This window comes from Dipodomys merriami, unplaced genomic scaffold (genome assembly GCF_024711535.1).
Source record: "Dipodomys merriami isolate MVZ:Mamm:240054 unplaced genomic scaffold, mDipMer1.0.p SCAF_288, whole genome shotgun sequence".
NCBI lineage: Eukaryota > Metazoa > Chordata > Mammalia > Rodentia > Heteromyidae > Dipodomys > Dipodomys merriami.
The window spans coordinates 1,371,404-1,397,056 of NW_027204359.1; the positions used below are offsets into that span (position 1 = coordinate 1,371,404).

General features: G+C 37.9%; 1 long non-coding RNA gene across 1 annotated transcript; it reads right to left on the minus strand.

Moving 5' to 3' along the window:
• Positions 1 to 1,930: 1,930 nt before the first annotated feature.
• LOC138838686 (uncharacterized) lies at positions 1,931 to 24,992 on the minus strand. Its single transcript, XR_011375716.1, has 3 exons — positions 24,909 to 24,992; positions 12,138 to 12,188; positions 1,931 to 1,970 (listed from the first exon to the last, which is right to left on the minus strand). It is a non-coding gene; the product is annotated as an uncharacterized lncRNA (long non-coding RNA).
• Between the last annotated feature and the right edge of the window lie 661 nt (positions 24,993 to 25,653).

A 25,653-nucleotide genomic window follows, 5' to 3' on the forward strand; every position in this document is an offset into this window, starting at 1 on the left:
ATGGTACTGGCACAAAAACAGACCCGAAGACCAATGGAACAGAATAGAAGATCCAGAAATAAATCCACAGGCCTACAGCCAGCTGATATTCGACAAAGGAGCCAAAGACATACAATGGAAGAAACACAGCCTCTTCAACCACTGGTGCTGGGAAAACTGGGTGGCCACATGCAGAAAACTAAAAGTGGACCCCAGCCTATCACCATGCACCAACATCAACTCAAAATGGATTAAAGACCTTAACATTAAACCTGAATCTCTGAAACTACTGCAGGACAGAGTAGGAGAAACGCATGAACTAATAGGCACAGGAAGGAACTTCTTGAACAGAGTCCCAGGGTCACAACAAGTTGGAGAGAGACTCGACAAATGGGACTACCTTAAAATAAAAAGCTTCTGCACAGCTAAATCTATCGCAACTAAGCTAGAAAGACAACCAACTAATTGGCAAAAAATATTTACCAGCAATATATCAGACAAGGGGTTAATATCCTGTATATACAGGGAACTCAAGAAACTAATCCCTCCCAAACCTAACAAACCAATTGCTAAATGGGCAAGGGAACTAAAGAGGGACTTCTCAAATGAAGAAATAAAAATGGCAAAGAAACACATGAGGAAATGTTCATCATCCCTGGTGGTGAAGGAAATGCAAATAAAGACAACCCTGAGATACCACCTTACCCCAGTCAGAATGTCCCACATCCACAAATCAGCCAACGACAAATGCTGGAGGGGATGTGGAGAAAGAGGAACCCTATTACATTGCTGGTGGGAATGTACACTTATACAACCACTTTGGAAAGCAGTCTGGAGGGTCCTTAGAAAGCTAAAGATTGACCTCCCTTACGACCCAGTCATACCACTTCTAGGCATCTACCCTGAACAACGGACACATGCACCTCTATGTTTATTGCAGCACTATTCACAATAGCTAGGATATGTAAACAATCCAGATGCCCCACCACGGATGAATGGATCCAAAAATTGTGGTATCTATACACAATGGAGTATTATGCAGCCATTAGAAATGACAAAATAATGGCATTTGCAGGGAAATGGATGGAGCTAGAAGGAATCATGTTGAGCAAGGTAAGCCAAGAACGATGAGACAAATGGTACATGGTCTCCCTGATAAGTGTATGCTAAATCCAAAATGTTAGGTTATACGACAAAACCAACAGGACTTAAGAAACAAAGAACTCCCACTCATCTGGTCGAACCACTACTAAATAACCCATGCTGCTGATCACATGTATGGTGTATAACATGTGAACACCGTTATATGTTACAGACTGTGATAGACAATTTGCTCCAGGAAAGTTAGAATGAACCTATGACTTTAAATGAGCATCATTATTCCATAATACTGTGAAATATGGGAAATTATGTAATCACTTAATCCCAATAAAAAAAAAAAGAACCTCGGGGAAGGTAGGGAGGGAAGGGATGGTAGAAGGAAAACAATGGAGGAGGTAACAATGCTCAATAGGAAGTGTACTCATTACCTCACTCATGTAACTGTAACCCTCTGTATAGCATCTTTACAATTCAAAAAAAAAAAAGTTCTATAGTTTATAGGCAAACACCCGGGGAGATTTTCTCCTGATAGCGTTATGCAAATTGGAGTGGTATCTGTCATTCCTTCATAATTAATTGTTTGAGAAATCATATGAGAATTAGAATAGTCCTCCAAACCCCCTAGCAGGTCACTATTATTTGTCATTACCTGTATTATATCCTTATCCCTCCCATCCCACGGGATGTAGAAGAGGAGGATTAGGAACATAAGTCCAGTATTGTTCTCCTGAAACAGACACTGCCTGCACAGCAATAATGGCAAGCATAGCAAGAAACATATTTTCAACAGTGATAGTCTTTCCTGTAGAAACAACAATCTCCTCCGCAGAATGGTTGAGCTTCTTAATTAGTTCCCAGGTTGGTGGTTGGGCTTCTTTTGTTGTCTTCGCCTGTTCAGGAGAAAGGTGAAGAATTTTGAGCTTTTGCATCGCTTTCTTCATTTGCATCTTCTGTTGTTTTTTTTTTCCCCTGGGTTTGTGATTAATTACAAATAAAGCATGATGGTTTCTCTAGTTAATAGGTCAGCCATCATATTTCCAAATGAAAGAAGACCTGGTAAATTTGTATGTCTCTTATGTGTTCAATAAATAATTTTTCTTTTCTAAGTTGAATTAATTTTTGTAACTGATGTAACAAGTCTATAATTTTTTATTGTCATGATAAAAGAGCTGTCTCTATGGCGGGAAATAAGTTAACCACATGCTTACAGTCTGTGTAAATGTTAGGCTGCTGGGGAAATATGGTTAAAGCTAAAATTACAGCAATAATTTCCGCCTGTTGCTCTGAAATGTCGGATGCCCTTTTAGTAATGGGGAAGTGGTCTGGAATGTATACCACCGAAGTTCCATTTGAGAACCCATCAGTAAAAACTGTTAGAGCTCCTTCTAAAGGTGTTCTTACCACTAACGGAAAATGGTTTTTATCTCTTCCACAAATTTTAATAAAGGATGTTGAGGAACATGAAATTTTTTTTGTCCTGTATAATTTAATAATGCTAATCCCCAATTCTCATCATTCTGTAATAATATTTTAATTGTTTTTTATAATAAGGTATAATTATATTATTCATTTCTTTCTCAAATAACTCTAGGCACCTACTCCTTGCCTTGGCAATGAGTTGGCTGCACAAATATACAAAAGAAGCTATCATTCTTGTCTGACTGTGAGGCAAGTGAAGCCATTCCAGGAATGCATCTTGCCATAAACATCTTGTATGGGTATAAGATGTCTTTAATATTATAAAATCCCAGTCATTATTATAGTCCAATTGGACCACTTTTGCTTGTAACTTTTATTCCACCAATGAAATTTTTCTAACATTATTGGAGTGAATCGTCTCTTAGAGTTAAGATTAGAATCACCTTTTAGGGCTTCAGACAATGGGTGTAATTCTCCTGTGATAATTTTCAAGTAGGGTCTAACCCAATTTATGTTTCCTAGTAATTTTTGAAAATCATTTAATGTTTTTCATTTATCTAGCCTAATACTCATTTTTGTGACATGATGTATTATTTTTCCTAAATAATTTAAAGGTTTATTATGTTGAATTTTATCTGGAAAAATAAGCAAACCAAAGTTGTTTAATTGCTCAATGGTTAATTGTTAAAATTTGTTCTGTTAAATGTTTACTTTCAGCAGCTATTAAAATATCTTCCATATAATGAATAATATAAGCATTAGAAAACTCTTCCCTAGTTTTTTGTAAAGCTTAATCCACAAATTTTTGACACAATGTAGGAGAATTTTTCATGCCTTGTGGCAAGACCTTCCACTGATATCTCTGCCAGGGCCTTTTCCAATTACATGAGGGCACACGAAATGCAAATCTTTGAAAATCATTAGGATCCAATTTTATTGTAGGAAAAATCCTGAAAATAAATGATTATTATATAATCTCCTTTAGGAAGAGCCACAGGAGATGGAAGTCTTGGCTGAAGAGTCCCCATGTCATACATGGTGTTATTAATGGCTGTGAGGTCTTGTAACAACCTCCATTACCCAGATTTCTTTTTAATTACAAAAACTGGAGTATTCCAAGGGCTATTGGATTCCTCTAAATATCCTTTCTGTATTTGCTCATTTACCAATTGTTCTACAGCCTGTATCTTCTCTTGAGTTAGGGACCACTGATCAAACCACACTGGCTGATCATTTTTCCATGATATTGCATCAGCAAACTTCTCATCAGCGGCCCCTATGAAAAATTTTGTACACTAATGTAATCTGCGGTAACTAATTTTAGTTCCATGTTTTGCATAATGTCTCTGCCCCATAATGTAAGGGCAAAGAAGATATAATATAAGGTTGAAAGTTTCCAAATCTATTTTCACACTCCCACTTTAAAAATTTTGAAGTTTGAGCAACATTGTTAGCCATATCCAATCCCATTAATGTAGATTCTGTCTTCATAATTGGCCAGGAGGAGGGCGAGTCTTTTCCTGCAATAAATGTTGGGTCTGACCCTGTGTCCACGAGACCTTTAACAGGCTTTGTATCCACTTTTTTGGTTTTCATGGGTCCATCCTTAGAAATAGATTGTACCCAGGCCACAGTTTCTGTGGAACTGAAACCTCCTGTACCTCGATCTTGTTTTAGGATTTCATTTCGAAGATGGACATAATTTAAAATTAAGATTTGAGATAATCTTTGATCCATATGTATTTACATATTTTCTTTTAAAAACCTTACCGTTACTTTAATTTCCCCTTGATAATCTGCATCAACTACTCCAGGTAATATCTCAAAGTTTTGTTATAATTTGAGCTTCTACCAATTATCAAGCCCACAGTTCCTTCAATTACAAGACTGTAAACTTGAGTGTTTATTAGCTGAATACCATACATGATAGAGACAATGTAATCTCTTTTTTGCTGCCAGATCTAACCCTGCACTTCCTGGAGTAGCTCTTGGCAAATCCCATACTGCAAATGAAGGTGACAAGAGATTTAATGGAACTGATCCCTTAGGGGATTTTTGTGTAACAGTAGGTGCTTCCCCTCTTTCGTTTACGGGGCTGAGGGAGCACCCCTCTTCTTGTTTTTTGTCTCCTTTTCTTCTTCTGTTAGGAGAATTCTATCCTTATGATATTTTGATCTACACTCATTTTTCCAATGATTGCCTTTATTTCATTGTGGACAAAGTCCAGGCGCTTTACCCTTTTTATTGTTACTAGGCTTATTTTTCTTTTGTTGAAAATCTTTACTCATGTGTTCTGACTGGTCACATGAGAAACAGACCCCATTTCTGGCCTGAGGTCATTTCTTATGTAATTTTTGTACATAAGCACTGAAGGGTTCTCCTTTCATTGCTGCAGCATGTGCCATTCCTTGAATGGCTGCTGGTGAGGCATCTATGCATGCTTTAACATTATCTTGCAATGATCCTGTCAGTAATTTTAAAGTACTTAATTCATAACTTTTCATACTTCTTACCTCCTCCCTCATTTTTCTCACAGTTTTCCTTTTCCTCAATACCTCTCACAAGTTGTTATGTACATTTCCCCTATATTGTCTTGTGAGCATTGCTATTGCATTGGTTTGCCTTTTGTCTTTTTTCTCACCATTTTGTTTTTCCTCTTCCATTCCCTAATTAAGGTAAATGTATACACAAAATACAGGGCACCAAAATCAAATACAGCAGGGATTAAACTATAGGGAGAAAACCCAAAGCAAAATAGAAATCACATACTACATTAAAAACAGCAAGCTAATAAAAAAGCCTCTGTTTCCATATCTTGTAGTTCATTTTGCTCGGCATTAGCTTCTATGGTAATATATATGCATAACAAAGCCACTGGAAAAGAATAGTTGCATGGACACTATATCATAAAAACAATGTTAGCTGTTTCTGATGGTAAAGGTGGAATTAGGATTGGTGAATTCGCGATTCTGATAAAGGAATTTCAAAAGAGTTTTACAATTATGACAGGTAAATTTTAATTCTTCAACATTTTTAACAACTTAGCCTATTAAGAAAATTTAAAATTGTGGAGTTCCAGGAAGATGGCGGAGGACAAGCTGGAGGCTAAACAAGCTCTCACATATTAAGCAGTTTTAGAGTTCCAGTGAACAGTCCTAAACCAGACAATCACGCCAAGTGTGCCATCACACAACAGAGAGTTAGGCCAGAGAGGAAAAATCCAAGCAAGGGGACAGATCTGAGCTCTTCCCAGCAGCTGCCACTGCGGCAGCAGGGGTGGTGGCGGCCTTACTGCCATACCTGAAATAGTGAGAGTCCAGGAGGAAAGAGCCATACACAGCGGGTGAGCAGATTCTACTCAACACCAGCAAGAACCGACAAGGAGCAGACATTTTCATCCTGCAGTTCACAGACCAGAGATGATCCAGGAACCAAGATTCGGCAAGAGTTGAAGCCTGATGTCCTCACTCCTTCTTAGGGAGCAGAGGAGGGAAGGCCACCCTTCCCCCCTCCCCAGTACCGGAGACTCCATCTTGGATACCGACAAAGCTTGGCAGAGCTGCTAGCTCCAACTCAGGCCTTGGAATAAAAGGAGTCATTTAGCAGGTCACAAGAACTTAACGGCGTGACATGCCAGACTCAGCTCCACCCAGGGAAAAGTCACCCAGTGAAGAAAGCCACTCAACAACCATGAGAAGGAATATTACAGAGCTAAGCCCTGGGATACACAAGTATGTAAAACATGACAAATGAAGAAAAACAGTAATACGTATGTAATGCAGACTTATATGGGTAGGTATTTTTAATGTTTAAGGCTATGAACTGATTGTGTGATGACCTAAAATTAAGAAATTGATAGGTTCAACTATCCTTTGGTCCAACCATAGCTGATAGTTTAAGTGAAACGGGGCCACAGTAGTGTGCCTTGATTTACCAAAGTGAAAATAGGCCAATATTTGGAAAGCTACCATTTGGACATGTGGTTGGAGTGGCAATTACTTCAGTTTGTTGAAGTGTCAGTAGAAAGCTACAGTTTTAGCCCAATGATAGAAAACTTTCAGGGATCTGGTAGATTTTCCCTTTGTCTTCATTTTCCCTTTTTATCTGCGAGCTAAAGTATCATTACTGGAAGCCTGTCCAAATTGTGCCTTTGGCAAGTTAACAGATAGTCTGTCACATGCCAAATAAAAGAGAATTGGAACAGGTCTATATTGAGCACCACAGTAGACGGGTCTCTGGACATTCTCAGGAAGAGCCTTCTGCCATTGTGGGATAGATAGGACTGGATAATATGCAAAATAGACACCATAGATTGAAAGTATTCTGCTAAGTTGACACTTGAGATATCAGATGTAATGCATTGTATTAATTTTTATGAATCAGTTAATCAGATTCATCATACCATATGATGTTACTAGACTGTCATATGCATGCTTATTGCATTTCCTTTGTATAACATATAATATGTTTTGAAATTTGGTATAAAATATTTGCATTTTCACTTATTTATTTTTACTCTGCATTACTTTAGTTCTCATGAGTAGGGAAATGCCCTGGAACTTTGTAATTTGTTGTCATATGTAATTTTTTTATTCTTATTTATTGTCTATTACAGCACCCGGCTATGTGTAATTTAAACTGTAGTTTTCTTCAAGTGTATCCTCCTACACTGAAGTTTTTTTTTCTTACAAGCTTTCTAATAAATATGTAATCTATTCAATTTTGAAAAGTACTGCTGTACCTCCCACTTATATGTGGCATTTCTGAAATCCAAGTTCCTCTGTGTGTCAGAGTGGATACTTTTGCCTGTAACAGTTTTGTTATTGAATACATAAAATCTGGCTACTTAGGGAACAAAGGATGTGAAGCTACAGTATTCCAATAAAGAACTTCCAGGACAATTCAAGGGCAACTCATGTACTCTCTGTGTAGGTGAATAGGAGCATAGAAAAGAAATTCTTATACATGAAAGTGACTGGGAGTGTGTGCACATAGGTGTATCTGTTGTTATAGTTTTACATATTCCCTATTATTAAACGATATTTCATATATATGAATACACACACACACACACACACACACACACACACACACACACACACACACACACATATATATATATATATGATCACAATTTCCAAAATCCAGAGAACCACATTCATGGGCATTGCTTTCCTATGTTGCTCTTTGGGTAATAAGAATGAAACCTGGTATTGTCCTGTGGTAGAGAAATAACTCAGAAATTCAAACATTTTTCTTTCAATATGTTGCCTGTTCCTACATCTAAAATTAGGAAGTCTTTTAATACATAATACATGTTATAATATATTTAATATATTATATAATGTATAATATATTCTATATTATAATATATATTATATATCATAACTGACAGTGTTATATATTTATAAGGAAAAATACAACAAAAGTATCAATGTCCATACTTTCCTAGCCATGATTAGGTTCAGTAGAGTCAGGTGCATTACATCTCAACAGGAAAAGTCTACTAAAGTTCTGATGACCTTGAGCTAGATTAGGAGAATTTCTGTAAAAGGAACCTCTCTTCAATTTTGAGAAAAGATAAGTTTGGAGGTTGTTTCTTTTGTTTGATTTTATATTTTTTTGTTTTTATTTAGGCCGGACAAGGGGCCTGAACTTTGGGCCTGAACACTGTCCCTCACCTCTTCAATTCAAGGCTAGTTCTCTACCACTCGAGCCATAGCAGCACTTCTGGCTTTTTCTGCTTATGTGGCACTGAAGAATGGAAACCACGGCATCATGCATGCAAGGCAAGCATTCTACCACTGAACCACATTCCCAGCCCAAGTTTGAAGTTTTTGAGAAGAGGAATTTGGCATTTGATTTGCATCCTTCATTAGTAAAAAAATAGATATCATTTTGCCCCAAATTTTGTCTCCTTTTATGTTCCCTAAACAGTCACACATGATCATCATTCCATCGCATATCTTTAAGTCCTTCTTTTATTTCTTTTATCATTATTGTTTCTTGTTGTTTTGCTGATCCTAAAGCTTGCACTCAGGGCCTGGGCATTGTCTCTGAGCTCAAGGCTCATGCTCTACCACTTGAACCACAGCACCACTTTTGGCTTTTTCTGCCTGGGCTTCCTTTGAATCATAAAATTCAGATCTCAGCCTGCTGGGTAGCTAGTATTATAGGTCTGAGCCACCAGTGCCCAGCAAGTCCCTCTCTTTTAGATATTATTCTAAAAGCCTCCTATCAAAGGTCACTCCTAAGATAGTAAATGGACCTATGCCAATAGATCCTTCATACTCTCATCTCTTCTTATGGCTATGGTGTGTCTTTTCCATTGTATCCTGAACCTACTTCACTGTTGCCTTCCTAATCCATAATTCTAGATGTATTACTAATAATTACCTAATTTTTTGTGGCTATAAACCCTAAATTACTCAACTATTAATTTATTTTAATTTTTTTCAATATGATTGTTTTTTCTGTACAAAGCTTATATTCACTTCTTGCATCTACCTCTTGGCATGAGGAGAGCCTGGGCCTATTCTACCTTAAATGCAAGAGGTTAGCCAAAGAATAGCCTACAGTATTCCTGCCTAGGAGTCAGGACAAGTAGTTGAGTGCCTGAAAGAAGCAATGCATTCCTGACATGAGAGGGGGTCAGAGACACAACAGCCTAGAGAGCAAACTGGCATTCACAACATTTAACAACTTCTCCTTTGGGTAACTGACCTCCTGCAAAGTGGCAGTGAGATAACTTACCTAGTGAATTTTCTTATATGAAGGAAGTTGTCATGTCTCACTACACAACTCACTTGTAGTCAAAGAGAGGGTCATTCTTTTGTTTCTTCCTTAGGCCCAGTCTCAGTTTATCTCTATCTTAGATTTTGCTCAGACTCTATTCCTACCAGAAGGTCCCTGATGAGGAGGAAAGTGTGATCTCTTGGTTTCTGACTGGCCCTTTGGGACCTGAGGTCACTTTTAGTTTTCAACCTGTTCCTTCTGACAATGGGAAAGCTCATTCTTTGAATTGTGCCCTAGTATCAAAACTTCAGAGAAAGTCAAGAAATGACAGATTCTGCCTGAGGGAGTGAGTTTCTCCATTTTCAAAGATGTCAATTAATATCTGATTCTGAGACCAAGGTGGAAGTCCTTTACCAGATCCTCCAAGCTGGAGTGGATGTTAGCTCAGACTCCAAGCCATCTTCATCTTTCTCCAGCTCTTTCTCATGAACCAAAATGTTACAGGAGTTTAGTTCAGAAACAAGGAGAAATGAGAGTAGCAGAAGAACCATTGGCAGAGTGAGGAATTAGAAACTGTTGGTGAAAAAAAGGCCTCAGAAAACCTAGGATCAGGGGGCTGGGAAAGTGGCTCAGTGGTAGAGAGCTTGCCTTGCATGCCTGAGGCCCTGGGTTTGATTCCTCAGCACCACATAATCAAAAAGAAAAAAGCTGGAAGTGGCTCTGTGGCTCAAGTGGTAGAGCGCTAGCCTTGAGCTGAAGGGCTGAGGGACAGCGCCCAGGCCCAGAGTTCAGGACCCACCACCGGACCCCCCCCCCAAGAAAAAGAAAGAAAATCTAGGAACACTCACATCATTTGGGAATCACATCATAAGATTAGGGAATAAAAGTAATAAATTACTACCTAAATTACTAACTCCACTACTCTACATTACAAGTGTTCTGTCAAAAGTTAGCTGTCCTAGCTCTATTGTGATAAGGAAAACGGAGCACATTCTTTCCTCACAAAGTTCTACTGAGTATCTTTATCCATACCCCAGGTTGTTCTTACTCTCTACTTCTCTGTTACTTTCCTTTGCTGGATTAAATCAATGACACTTGAAAGTGTTAGCATCTTCAGACATGTAGTTACACTTTCTTCTAATCCATTTGTTATAAAGTAAAACAAATTATGGGGAAACGTATAGCAATGGTACATTTTCTTCCATGGCATATTTATTTGATATTATTAAGTATTATTTTAATAGTTTCATTGTTAAAACTTGAGGAAAATGTTTTACTATTAGCAGTAATTACTTGCACATTTTTTGTATTTTTCCATGTCTGTGTATTTGTTAAGCTTCTAACAACATCTTTTTCCCCAACTGTTGCCTTCTTAAAATTGCTTCAAATCATAAACTATATATGATGGTACTCTATATGTTCATTGATATATTTAAACTTTAATCTAATATCCACATATTATAGGATATCTTCAACCTATTGTAACTAGTCTGAAAATCAATATGGACATTCTTCCTTAAAGCAAAAACACAATGCCACAAAACGTCGTGAAAGTAAGATTAGGTATATATTCAAAATATTTAGCAATGATACAGTAGAAACATTCACTTCTCATATATCAGAACATGTTTATAGCTATGAGTAGCACATTTTCTTCATTCCTTCTTTCTGGTGCATCTAGGTTGATTACACAGCTTGGTTGCTAGGAATATTGCTGCCATAAACATGGATGTTCATGTTGATTTATATTCCTTCAATATGTATCCAATTGCGGTAAAGGACATCAACACATCTGTCTTTTTGATATTGTGTAAATTTCCATTAAGGTATCCCTATGGTTTGCGCTGGTTTACAATGCCACAGAACCAGATATAGTTCCTGATTTATTTCAACCTCTCCAGCAGTTTATTTATTTGAGTGGTGATAGCTATTCTAGTGTGTAAGATAGGATCTCAGTGACTTTCCTCTATTTTCCTTTGTATTTGCTACATGGATATGAATCTCAAACATTGTATTTATTTATTAAACACTTACATTTGTACTTCATTCCTGATTAGTGTCTTTCTTTTTATTTTAGTACTTGATCAATTTTCAAGGTTTGTAACATTTGATTTTTCCCATTACAAATACTCATTTTAGTTTAAAAAGATTTTTTTATTAGAGTGGTGCACAATTAACTAAAAACAACAGATAGTACATTTATATCACTGGATGTTTTTGTTTGTATTTACAGCCAGGAAATTGTTTCAATAAAGATACTGAACTTCTTTCACTGATATACCTGAAAGTATAGTATCTCTTATTCGCCTAAACTAATCTCAGAATTAACAGTCACAGCCTGGGGCACCACAGTCTGGGCTAAGTAAAACCATTAACACAGCACAAACCATTTAAACAGAGCAATGGGCTTCATACAAGTTAGAATAAAGGCATCACCTTCATGAAGCCAATGTTGAAGTTCACAGGCAGACCTTAGGAATCTGAATATCAAGAAGATCAAAGGATAAATGTATTTAGAAGGCAACTTTAGAACTCCAGATTGGGGAGGTGGGACAAACAATAGATACCAAAACTAAATGCTGAAGGGAAGAAGTATTTTATCCCAAACTTCACCTCTGTCTGACTCTCTCACACAACACACACACACACAGACACACACACACACACACACACACACACACACACACACACACACACACCAATTAAACCCTCTACTTAAAAAGAATTTTGTAGTATCCTATAGAATATGATATTACAAACAAAACCGAAATATTTATTTGAAGTCTAAACTCTAATTTAGCAAGTTCTATAAAGACCTACATTAGATGAACTTTGCTATTCCTCCAGGTTTATGCTTTTGTAATCCTTCATCTTTCCTTGGAATCTAACAGAATGATGATTACTTTTTCAAATTTTGGATGGGAATAATGAACCATTTTGCATCTAGGAATATTCTGTAATAAAGAGAACATTTAAACACAACTGAGGATGATATACCAGTTGCATTTCAATAGAAATCTTGGCTTCTCAAAACATAATGAAGAAATTAGCCCAAATTTCCAACTGTGTATTCCTTTCTTGTTTGGTTTATTTTATTAAGACAAAATTATACTACCTGGTCTAGGGAAGGTATCAGTAGAAATTCCAGTCCCTAATCTCCTGTCAGTCTGAGTGCTAGAATTCAAGGCTTGTATCACATTGCCCAACCATAGTTTCTTGGTTTATTTATTTTGTTTGTTTGTTTGTTTGTTTGTTTGTTTGTTTTTGGGTCCAGTAATGGGGCCTAAACTCTGGGCCTGTGTGCTGTCCCTCAGCCCTTCAGCTCAAGGCTAGCGATCTATCACTTGAGCCACAGAGCCACTTCCGGCTTTTTTCTTTTTGCTTATGTGGTGCTGAGGAATCGAACCCAGGGCTTCATGCATGCAACACAGCACTCTACCATTGAGCCACCTTCCCAGCCCCTTCTTGGTTTATTTAATCTAGATACTGACTAGCAATTCTGAACTTCTCTAGTGATATTATCTGCTAGAATTCTCAGACTGTTCATGTACTATTTTCAAAGATGTTCTAACATTTGACACAGGGTATGAACATTTTCAAGTGCACCTGCGGGGTCTCTGATTCATTCCTCCATGGATCCAATCCTTTTAATATTGATTACTTGACTCTCTTACTATCTCTGGTCCCTACCTCTCTAATATGCTCAAACATTTTGAAGAAAGTTCACTTGAGGATTTTCTAATTTTAAAAATTAGCACTTGATTCCAGTCTTACTCAGGACATATTTTCTATTGTTTTCTAACTTTTCTACATATTTTGAGAGTTGCTTCATTTTTGTATATGTGTGTGCACATATAAGTGCCTCTGTGTGTATGTATATGTTTATATGTATGTATGCAAAAGCCTCAAGCTCTTATTCATCATTCTTGCTCATGACTGTTATTCCATCACCTGAGCCATTTTTCCAATCCAGATTTTGGGTGGTTAATTATAGATAGTGTCTCAAACACTCTTCTGCCCAGGCTGGATGCAAACTGAACCTCCTAGACTCCTTTACATTCTTAGGTTTCATTTATCCAGTAGAATCAACTTTTAAACTACAAACATTTTTTGAGTTTAAAGTCTAAGCTGTAGTCCAGATTTTTAACTCAAGATTTCATATGTAGATAGATGAATATACAAATTACATATGCTGAGTGTACACTGTTAGAAATGTGATCCTAAGCTACGTTGTGGTGAGATCTGAGGATTGGGGTTCAAAGCCAGCCCAGGTAGGAAAGTCCCGGAAACTCTTTTCTCCAATTTACTGCAAGAAAACTGGAAGTGGCACTGTTGGCTCAAGTGGTAGAGCATTAGCCTTGAGCGGAATAGCAGAGGGACAGTGTCTAGGCCCAGAGTTCAAGTGACAAGACCACCACCAACAAAAAATATATAACTAAAGGAAAGAAAAAATGTGATCTTATCCACCAGTTCATGGCTAGTATAATCCCTGCTCTCTCAAGATGGACTCTTTTTTTCCAGACAAGTCCATGCTCTTATATCTGCCTTGCATTGGAAACAGAATTATTCTTCCATTCTTCTTTCTACAAAGATGTGTCGTTAGCAAGTGTGATTTAGAATACACTTCGTGTTCCACGTAGGAGTAATGCTTTCTCTATATCACACTCATAAATCTACATACTGGATTTGGCTTTATTGTTTCAACGTGGTCTTATTTGTAGAGTCTTAAACACAGAATTTCTCTTTCTCTTATTATTGTTATAGTTAACATGAGTTAACAAATTTATGTAAACTTGGGAAATAATGCGCAGCATATACACTCAGAAAAAAATTATCTGAGAACCATATTCCCCTTTAAAATTCACCTTAATTTACAGAGAATTTACAAAGTTTGAACTCAATATACTCATGGATAATGTATTTATAAGAAATGTCAATTTCATATTTTCTCTATACTAAGTTGTCTCTGAAACACGTGTTACCTCAGGTCCAAAGGTGTCCTTGGGTTATTTCGGTGAAGCCAGAAAACATTCATTATACCTTAGACAGCACCATAGATTGTTCCTGGAAATAACTATTACTGGATGTGGAAACTGATCCCAGGAGAAGAATGGAACATAGAGGATTGACAAAGTTCAAGTTAACTTGTGCTTTCCTTTTTACTGTAAAAGAAGAGAATCCGAAGGCTTGAAGGAAACTCTGTCCCTGACTTTTTTTAGTGTGTTTTTACTCATATATAATTTTTCTGTAAACTTCTAAATTGAGAATATTACAAAAAGATATAATGTGCCATTTGATGGCCAGCATAGAACAAAAGGAAATAACGTTGTTTTAAATATGTTCTACTGCAGGGACTGTGAAGGTGGCTCAGTGATAGAGCATTTGCTTTGCATGCTTGAGGCCCTGGGTTCGATTCCTCAGCACCTCATAAGCAAATATAAGCCATAAGTGGTGCTGTGGCTCAAGTGGTAGAGCGCTAGCTTTGAGTTGAAAAGTTGAGGTAAAGTGCCCAGGCCCAGATTTCAGGCCCACGACTGGACCCCCCAAAAAATCTACTGCAAAGAAACAAAGACATGGAGGTTTTAAAGTGTTTTATGGATGGATATTTTACCCCTGAGATGATTCTTTTGTTGCAGGAGTCAGTTATCAATTCCTTTTGTTTGGTCCTGAGTTCTCCAGAGCAATAAGGATTCCAAAAAAGCAACCAGTATGTATGAACAGCAAAAGGAGCCATTTCTCACACCAATAGTCCTTTAAGGAGGGTTCCAATGAAATATCTGTTTTTTTGTTTGCTTTTTTGTTTAGCTGGTGTTGGTTCTAGGGCTTGAACCCAGAGGCTGGACCCTGTCTCTGAACAGTTTTCTTTCCTGCTCACCTAGTCCCAAAGCTAGTACTCTACTGCTTGAACCAAAACTCCACTTCTGGCTTTTTTCCTGTGTAATTACAGATAAGACTTTGACAGACTATCCTGCCTGGTTTGGCTTTAAACTAAGATAGTAAGAAAGCCAAGTGACATCAACTGTATAGACTTCTCTTTTCAAACGAGAAATATTATATGAATTTTATTGTAAAGCTAATATTTGACAATTTTTACTTCCTTTTTATTGTGAGCATACCGTACAGAGAAGTTACAATTACATGGGCAAGATAACCAGTGCATTTCTTATCAATCATTGTTGTCTCCTCTTTGTTTCCCCTTCCCATCCCTTCCCATATACCCCCTCCTCCCAGGCGACCCTCCACCCCCCACCAACGTTGTAAGGTTCGTTTTTCAACATGATGACTTGTACATCTCATTGTTGCAATGGTTCCACCTGTATCCCTAGTTAAACGATTTGTTTTTAAAGAATATGTCCAGCATAGAATCCATAACATAACTCAGCAAAAGTAGGCCCACTGAATCATTTTGGAATTTTTTTTTTGCTTGGGAAGATTATTGATCTTGTCGTTCCTTTTGGGGAAACTTAAAGTCATATTTCACCTTTTTATAGGTTGTGGGGCTTGAACTCTGATCCTGGGTGCTCAGCTACAGCACCAGCTCTGGGTTTCTGGTGGTTAATTGAAGGTTACGGTCTCATGAACTTTCCTGAACAGGCTGGGTTTGAACCACAATCCTCTGGTCACAATCTCCTGAGTAGCTAGGATTACAAGCGTAAACCACCAGCACCTGGCTCATATTTGCATTTATGTGCACTGAATGACACAGTGTAGACAAAGAATGGAAATTTTAACCAAATGATGACATTAAAATTGAAGTCCTCCTTTTCCATTTTCCGACATTAATAACTCATGAGCTATGGGACCCTTACATTAGCATCCTCTGCCATCTGTATAAGTGTATTTAGTATCAGGAAATGTTCATAGAGAAATATAGAAAGAATGAGATTTTTAGAAAGTAAAGGAGATAAGGTATGGAAGAATAGCATAGGCGATACATTTATCACACAGAGATGAAGAGCTAGCCTAAGAGATTTGGAATTCTAAAGGCAATGAGGAAAAGCCTAGTTAACAACTAGTTCTACAATAACCAAAAATTGTTTTCAAGACCAGTTTCTGGTATACCTTAATTACTATCATTTATTCCTTCTATCTGGAGTTATTCCTTATTTTCTGTCACAACTATTAATTAGCCTCTGCCTTTTTGGTGCCATAACGGACCAAAAAAATTTCAAAATCACACTTAGCCTACCCTTCTTTTTGTGATTTTCAGTGATGACACAAATCCTGGAATCGTTGAATTTCCAGAATTAAACTTTACCTGGCATCTAAGCACATTCCTAGTATTAATTGCTGTGACTTAATGAACAAAGCTTTTTTCAACACAGTATCCTCATATAAGTAAAGTACATGAATTAGGGACTGTTGTCAGGTGTCAGTATGAAAGGAGCAATTATATATTCCAAGTATGGGTTCTTTATTTTTGATTTACTAACTAAATGGTTTATTTGTTTTGTTTTGTTTCGTTTTTGTTCTTTTTGCCAGTCGAGGGGCTAAAACTCAGGGGTAGGGAGTTTTCCTGAGCTTTTTTTTTTCTTGCTCAATGCTAGCTCTCTACCACTTGAGGCACAGCACCACTTCCAGTTTTTCTTTTATGTGTTACTAGAGGAATTGAACCCAGGCTTTTATGGATGCTAGGCAATCACTGTACCATGAAGCCACATTCCCAGAGCCCTAAATAACTTTCTTAAGATGGCATTACTTTTTCATTCCATAACTACGTATCATAATTTTGGCCAGGTGCTAGAAAATGATGTAGAAAGCAATACAATACGTCTAGTAAGGCAGGAGGGACAATGAATAACTGTCACGGTCTAGCCAGAGGGGCTTATCCCATGGAGCTGTTTCAATAACTGAGCGAGACAGCTCCTGACCCACAGCCAACCTCCAGAATGAGAGGGCCACCTCGGGTTCCAGCCACATGGGGATCAGTACTTTTGAAAGAGAGAGAGAAAAAAAGTCAGAATTACAATTAAGTCTGGTGCTAGTGGCTCAGAATTCTAATACTAACTACACAGGACGCTGAGATATGAGGATCATGGTTCATAACCAGCCCAGGTAGAAACGTCTGTGAGACTCTTATTTCCAAAGAACCACCAGAAAATCAGAAGTAGTGCTTTGTGCTCAAGTGGTAGAGCACTAAATAGCCTTTTGCTGAGGCTTTCGGGAACAGTGCCCATGCCTAGAGTTCCAGCCCCACAACTGACAAGAAGTGAACTTCCTAACACAAGAAGTGGACTGAATAGCATCCATTCTCCTAGGGAGCAGGGTATCAAAGTCAGGCAGAGCTTCCTGTGAAATTGAAGTCATAAGTAGGTCAACTGGCTTCTCTGTGCTTTGGTTTCACCAGCTACAAAACTCAACATAGTGAAGGATCCTCTTCCTCATGGCGATAGGGTAATGATGAAAGAGAGCCATGTTTTGTTTCATAAGCCCACATCTGTTGGACAATTAATAACAGGCCCCACCTGAGCCCTTCCCAGCTATCTTCCTGTCATTTGCTCACAGAATTGCGGAGAAACTTATCTGAAGGCTGCTCCCTCTGTGCCTAGCCATGCTCCAGAGTTCCCTCTGTATAAATCCCTTGTTTCCTCACAACTGTCCTGAGAGGAGAATGAGGTCTGATGGTTGTGACCCTACCCAGAGCTTCACCTGTGGTCAAGAATCATCTGCTGTGATTATTCTGCCTGCTCAAACTGACTTAAGAAACCATTCAAGCCACAGGAAAATCAAAAACCACAAACAGACCAGAGACTGCAACAAGAGACAGCTTAAGGACACAAGGGAGATACATTATATTACCATCCCCACCCAAAAATATCAAAGAACTCTTTTTTTGTACCTTTATAAAAAATGTTTTTCTAAAAGTTTTTTTTTTTTAATTTTGAATTTTTTACTTTAATTTTTTTTGTTTTTTGTTAACATTTTTTTCTTCCTCTCAGAATTTTCATTTTAGGGGTATATGTGTGTGTACTTTTTTCTCTTGTCTTCTTAAAAATTTTTTTGTTTAGCTCTACTGACCATTTGCCCTTTGTTTCTTTCCTTCTTACTCTTTTCACTTTTTCTTCTTTCCTATCTTCTTTGCGTGACTTAATTGTTACTCTGCTAATCCTCAGATATGCCAATAGTCGATTATTAGACCTTAGCCCCATTGTGTACACCCTTAATCCAGAAATTTCTCAATTTAAAACCTCTTAGCCTTAAATTTCTTAATAGCAGTACTACCCTTTTTACCTGTATAATATTTTAAGAATTTTTATTTTTAAGTTTTTCACATCTCCTTTCTATCCATCCCCTTCTCTTATTCTATCCACGTTCTTCTCTGAATATTACGTTTTCATTTTGCATAATTTTTAAGTGTTGAACTTCTTAATTTTTATTTTTTTGTTTTTCTATTTTTCTTGTCTTTTTTCTTTCTCTTTCTTCTTATTTCTCTCTCTACTATCATTCTATCCAACCTATTTCCCGCTTTGAGATTAGGATTGAGTTAAGTTAACTATCCCACTGCCTTTCCACATACTTATGTGCCTATTTTCACCCATATCTCTCCCTAAACTTAATCATTTCTGTTTGCCAAATTCTTCTTTGCGGTTTGTAGCCCATTAATACATAGTTGTTTGATGTTGAATAGGTATATCTGTAGAACTAGATTGTATCTGCAGATTTTTGAGTGTGGAACTACAGACTTTGGTTGATGCTTGCCTTAAAATAGTGTGCTAGCACAAAACTGGCATTACTTTCATCCCAAATGGGCAGAGCAACCTGGAAAAACACAAGAAAAATGACAAGTCCGGGTATCTCAACTCCCACTCATGGTAATCAGGGGTCAGAAAAGATAATCAATAATCCAGAGGAGAGTTCTCAAAAAGCTCTATAAACACTACTGGTAAATATAGTAAATGAAAAGAGTGAAAACCTGCAAAGGACTCCGCATGAGCGTGATAGGGAGAGAGAGGAGGCAAAACAAAGATTAATACAAGAATATCATGAGCGTGAGGAAGCTACTCAAAGATTGATACAGGAATTGCATGCGCAGATGGAGAGCACTCAAAGAGAAATAAAGGAATGTCATGAGCAGGCTGAGATCAGTCAAAGAGAACTACAGGAACTGCGTGAACGTGAAGAAGCTAATCAAAAAAAATACAGGAATTGAGAGAGTGAGATGAGAATGCAGAAAGATCACTAAAGGCATTCATGGAATCCATAAACAGAGAACTGAAAGAAGTCAGAGAGACCACAAAGGGAATGCTGAATGGAACCCCAACAGAAGGAATGGGAATAACAAATCAACTAAGGGATTTGAGAATAAACACTGAAAACCAAATTAAGGAAGAAAAGAAGTTCATACAAGTTCTAAAACAATGCTGCAACAAAGAATTTGAAGCCAACAAAGTTGACCAACTAGAAGAAGAAATTTAAAACAAAGTATAAAGTCTCTATTGTAGGTTAGACCATGCAGAAGATCGACTCTCGGGGATTGAAGAGAGCCTAGATATTATAGAGAAAGAACATACAACTATTTAAGACAAATCCAAGAAATATGATAAATCTATCCAACATTTGGAAGACACCATCAGAAGGCCTAATCTGAGGCTAACGGGTGTAGAGGAGAAGCTAGAGACAGAAGTTAATGGTCTAGGAAATTTGTGTAACAGGATCCTAGCAAAGAACTTCCCAAACACGCAAAAAGAAAGTCCTATTCAGATACAAGAAGCTGGTAGAACTCCAAATAGACCAGCCCAGAATAGGACATCCACCATCAAATTATAATCCACACAGGATCAATTCAGACCAAAGAAAAGATCCTTAAAGATGACGAGGAGAAAAGATCAATCACCTATACATGGAAATCAATTGGAATCACCTCAGATTTCTCAGCGGAAACAATCATTGCAAGAAGAGCCTAGAATGATGGATTCCATGCCCTAAAAACAAACAACTATCAAACAAGAATTTTGTACCCAGCTAAACTCTCCTTAACTGGAGGTAAAATAAAAACCTTCCATAGCAAAGAAAAATTGATACAATATATCTCCACAAAACCAGCCCTACAAAACATTCTTAAAGATGTCCTACACATAGAAAACCAACAAGATCACAATAAAGGCCAAGAAATCGCACCCAAACTGAGAATCCAAGAACCATAAGAAGAACCCAGTTGACTCAGTACTCAAGAAGGTGGATAAAATGGCAGGTACTCCCAAATACCTCTCAATCTTAACTCTCAACATTAACGGACTTAACTCTCCAATTAAGCATCGTAGACTATCTAGTTGGATTAAAAGCAAGATCCTTCTATCTGCTAGGATCAGGAGTCACATCTTGCCCATAAAAACAAACACATTTTGAATATGAAAGGCTGCAACCAAATCTACCAAGCAAATGGCCCCCATAAACAGGCAGGAGTTGCAATCCTAATATCAGATAAAAGAGACTTCAAAATGAAATTTGTGAAAAGAGATAAAGAAGGTCACTACATACTAATTAAGGGATCTATCCTTCAAGAAGATATTACAATTCTGAATATCTATTCGCCAAGCAATGGAGCCCCCAAATTTATCCAAGAAACACTACTTTCCCTCAAATCTGACAGAGATCCAAAGAGATTAATTTGTGGGGTATTTAACACACCAGTTTCCTCACTAGATAGATAAACTCAGTAAAAACTCAACAGAGAAAACGCAGATCTAAACAACTGCATAGATCAACTAGATTTCACAGACATCTACCGAATATTTCACACAGCATCATCAGAATACACGTTTTTCAGAAATATTGAAGTTATACCTTGCATTTTCTCAGACCACAAGGAAATAAAATTAAAACTTAATACCAAAAGCCACCAAAGAAAATCCTATAACACATGGAGCCTGAAAAACACACTGCAGAATCACGAGTGGGTCATGGAAGAGATTAGAAAGGAAATTCAAATGTTCTTGAACACACAAATTACCAGCTCCTCTGGGACACAGGAAAAGCAGTACTCAGGGGCAAGTTCATCGCTCTGAGTTCCTACATCAACAAATTCGAGAGATCTGAAACCCACCATTTGATGAGACATCTGAGCCTCCTTGAAAAAAACAGCAAGATAATCCCCCATCCAGTAGACGGTAAGAAATAATTAAAATTAAATCAGCATTAAATGAATTAGAATGCAAAAGAAATCATCAAAAGAATCAACAAAACAAAGATTTGTTACTTCAAAAAATTAACAAAATTGACAGACTCTTAGCAAATCTTATCAGAAAAAGAATAAAACACACGCAAATAAATAAACTCAGAGATGAGAATGGAAACATCACCACAGAATCAACCAAGATTCAGAACATTATAAGGAAATATTTCTGAAAACTTTATGCTAATAAGTTTGACAACTTGACAGAAATGGACCTTTTCCTAGCAAATATTGACATGCTGAAACTAAACCAGGATGAGTTAAACCATCTTAACAGGCCCATATCAAGCATTGAAATAGAAACCACAATAACAGACCTCCCATCTAAGTAAAGCCCAGGACCAGATGGCTTTAGAGCAGAATTCTATAAGGCCTTCAAAACACAGCTCACACCAATACTCCTCCAAATCTTCAATGAAATTGAAAGAAAAAATTCACTACCGAACACATTCTATGAAGCCATCATAAGCCCCATCCCCAAACCAGGCAGAGACTCATCACAGAAAGAGAACTATTTACCCATTTCTTTGATGAACATTGATGCAAAACTTCTCAACAAAATTTTGGTCAATCGATTTCAACAATTCATCCAAAAAATCATACACCATGATCAAACAGTATTCATTTCAGGGAGGCAAAGCTGGCTCAATATACAAAAATCAAGTAATATAATTCATCACATCAACAGGAGCAAGGGTAAGAACCACATAGTTATCTCAATTGATGCTGAAAAAGCATTTGACAAGATCCAACTCCCCTTTATGATTAAGGTTCTGGGAAAACTAGGAATCCATGGAACTTTCCTCAATATAATAAAGACTATATAGGACAATCCTACAGCCAGCATTAAACTTAATGGTGAAACATTAATGCCATTTCCTCTTAACTCAGGAATGAGACAAGAATGTCTCCACTTCTCTTCAATCTAGTGTTAGCATGCCTAGCTACAGGAATAAGACAAGACGCAAACGTAAAGGAGATCCAAATAGGGAAAGAAGAAGCAAAACTCTCCCTCTTTGCAGATGACATGATCTTGTATTTAAAGAATCCCATAGACTCCATTCCCAAATTACTCTAGCTGATTTAAAACTTTGGCAAAGTAGCAGGGTATAAAATTAACCCTCAAAAAACAATGGCTTTTCTGTATGCCAACAATGAGAAAAGTGTGGCTGAAATTAGGAAAGCATCTCCATTCGTAATACCACACAAAAAATAAAATACCTAGGAATTAACTTAATCAAAGAAGTGAAGGACCTCTATGATGAAAATGTAAAAAACCTGAAAAAGGAAATCAAAAGAAATCTTAGAAAGTGGCAAAAACTCCCATGCTCCTGGATTGGAAAAATCAACATCATGAAAATGGCAATACTTCCCAAGGCTATCTACAAATTCAATGCAATTCCTATGAATATTCCAACCTCATTCTTCAAGGAAATAGAAGAGGCAATCCAATAATTCATAGGGAACAATAAAAGATCCCGAATAGCAAAAATGATCCTCAACAGAAAGAACAGTCCTGGATGAATATTAATTCCAAATTTCAAACTCCTCTACAAAGCAATAATAATCAAAAGAGCTTGGTACTGGAACAAGAACAGACCACAGGACCAATGGAATAGAATTGAAAACCCAGAAATGAACCTACAGACCTATAGCCATCTAATATTCGATAAGGGAGCTAAGAAAATAGAATGGAAGAAAGAAAGCTTCTTCAGGAAATGGTGCTGGCAAAATTGGTTAACTACTTGTAGAAAACTAAAACTAGACCCTTATATATCACCCTGCACCAGAATCAACTCCAAATGGATCAAAGACCTCGATGCCAAAGCAGACACTCTGAAAACATTACAGGATGGAATAGGAAAAATCCCAGGTCTACTTGGCAAAAGCTGAAATTTTCTGAATAGAGACCCTGAAACACAACAAACCAAAGAAAGGTTGGACAATTAGGATTGCATGAAATTGGAGAGCTTCTGCATGGCAAAGGATATAGCTAGCAAGATCAATAGAAAGACCACAGACTTGGAGAAAATCTTCACTAGCCATACAACTGACAAGGGTCTCATATCTAAAATAAATCCCCCAACAACAAATCTTCAAAGAAACAACTGCCCAATAAATAAGTGTGCTAAAACCTTAAAGAGAAACTTCTCTGAAGAGAAAAGAAGGATGGCCAATAGACACATGAACAAATGCTCAACCTTTCTAGCCATAAAAGCAATGCAAATCAAAACAACTTTGAGATACCACCTCACCCCAGTTAGAATGGCTATAATCAAGAACTCTGATAACAACAGATTCTGGAGTGGATTTGGACAGATGGGAACTTTATTGCAGTGTTGGTGGGAGTGTAAATTTGTTCAACCACTTTCAAAAGCAGTATGGAGGTTCCTCAAAAGACTCTATGTACAGTTCCCCTATGACCCAGGCAATCCCAATTTTGGGCATTTACCCAAATGTTCACAAACAAGACCACATTAAAGCTACCAGGACAACTATGTTTATTGCAGCATTATTTACGATAGCTAAGGTATGGAACCAACCCAGATGCCCCTGGGTAGATGAATGGATCAAGAAAATGTAGTATATATACACAATGGAATTCTATGCCTCCATCATAAAGAATGACAGTGCTCCATTTGTTAGGAAATGGAAAGACTTGGAAAAAATTATATTAAGTGAAATAAGCCAGGCCCAAAGAAACATAGGTTCCATGGTTTGCCTTATTTGCAATAACTAGTATATGTCTGAGTCAAGCAAAACAGGTCAGATAAGTTGATGTTAGGGAAATGAACCTTAAAATATGTATTCAATATTTTTTCTTTCATTCGATTGTTTCTATTACATTTATAAGATTATTTCTTTGTTGTTTTTTATGTCCCTCCCCCACAGTATAATCCCTGCTTTAACTGTATTTGATGTTGTTATAATTTATGGAGGGGAAGGGAAAAAACGAATCATTTAAATAGAGATTACAGGTGGACCCATTGCAACAATGAGACATAGAAGTCGTATGTCGAAAATGAACTTTACAACTTTGGTAGGGGGAGGTGGAGGGACAGAAAGGGAGGCGGGGAGAGGATGGGATGAGAAGGGGAAACAAAGGAGGAAGCTACAATACTTGATAAGAAATGTACTCATTATCTTGCCGATGTAATTTTAAACCCTCTGTACAGTATTTTCACAATAAAAAAAAAAAAAGAATCGCCTGATGTGGACTAAAAGTTTGGGATAATCCATCTAAATTGATGACTGAGCATGTTGCTACATATCTACTATACCAACGACAGAGGACCAGGCCTGGTGGAGCATACATGTTATAGATAGGAGGAGAGGACCTCGATCCAGCCCAGCCAGAGCATATATTGAGGCTCTGTTTCAGGAATGCCCCAAACAGAAAGGTGGCTTCTCAGAGCCAGGGATTGGACAGAAGTAGGGGGTCATGGTGCCCCCAGAAGGGTGTCTGACCCGGGGTAGGGGTAGTTTTGGGCCAGCCACTCACATGTGCTGCTGTGAAAAGTTGCTTGAGGCTGCTCCAGGTGGGGCGAGCAGTGATGGCAGTTGCATTTCAGACACATGGCCTCAGAGCCAGGGACCAGGTTGGGCTTTACACGGCCTGGCAGGGTATTGCCTGATGTCTGAAATCCTGAACCATGGGCAGGGAGGGCACTGGGGCATGGGTAGCCATATCATTTTCGTTCAAAATTCCAAAGTTGCCTTGAGTCTCTTCCTCACCACTCAGCCATCTCTACCTTCCTCAACTGCTGGTAGTGGTGTAAACTAACAGAGGGAATCCCGGTGCTACCTGGCAGCATGGAATGTGAGCGTGGCCACCATTCTTGTATCTCATTGGTCAGAAAGAACCATGAAATAATTGGGGTGTGGCCAGAATCCTGTGATGCAAGCAGCATGGGCGGAGTCAAGAAGATAGCAGCTCCCCCAGTCCTTTTCCTGGGGAACAATGTCCAATTCAGTTGGAGACAAGAGGGTGACCTGCTTTAGCGGGATGACCACACAGATTGTTGTGTATGTCTGTTTGTTCCCAGTCCCAGACGTTGAACTGAGGATATGGGCACAGTCTGTGAGCTGCTTTGGCTCAAGGCTAGCCTTCCACACTGGAGCCATAGGGATTTTGGCTTTGTTGGCACTGAAGTTGGACTTTCCTGCCTAGGGTGACTTCGACCATGATCCTCCCATCACAGCCTTGTAAGTATCAAGGAAGACTGCTGAGAGCCACTGGTGAGTGC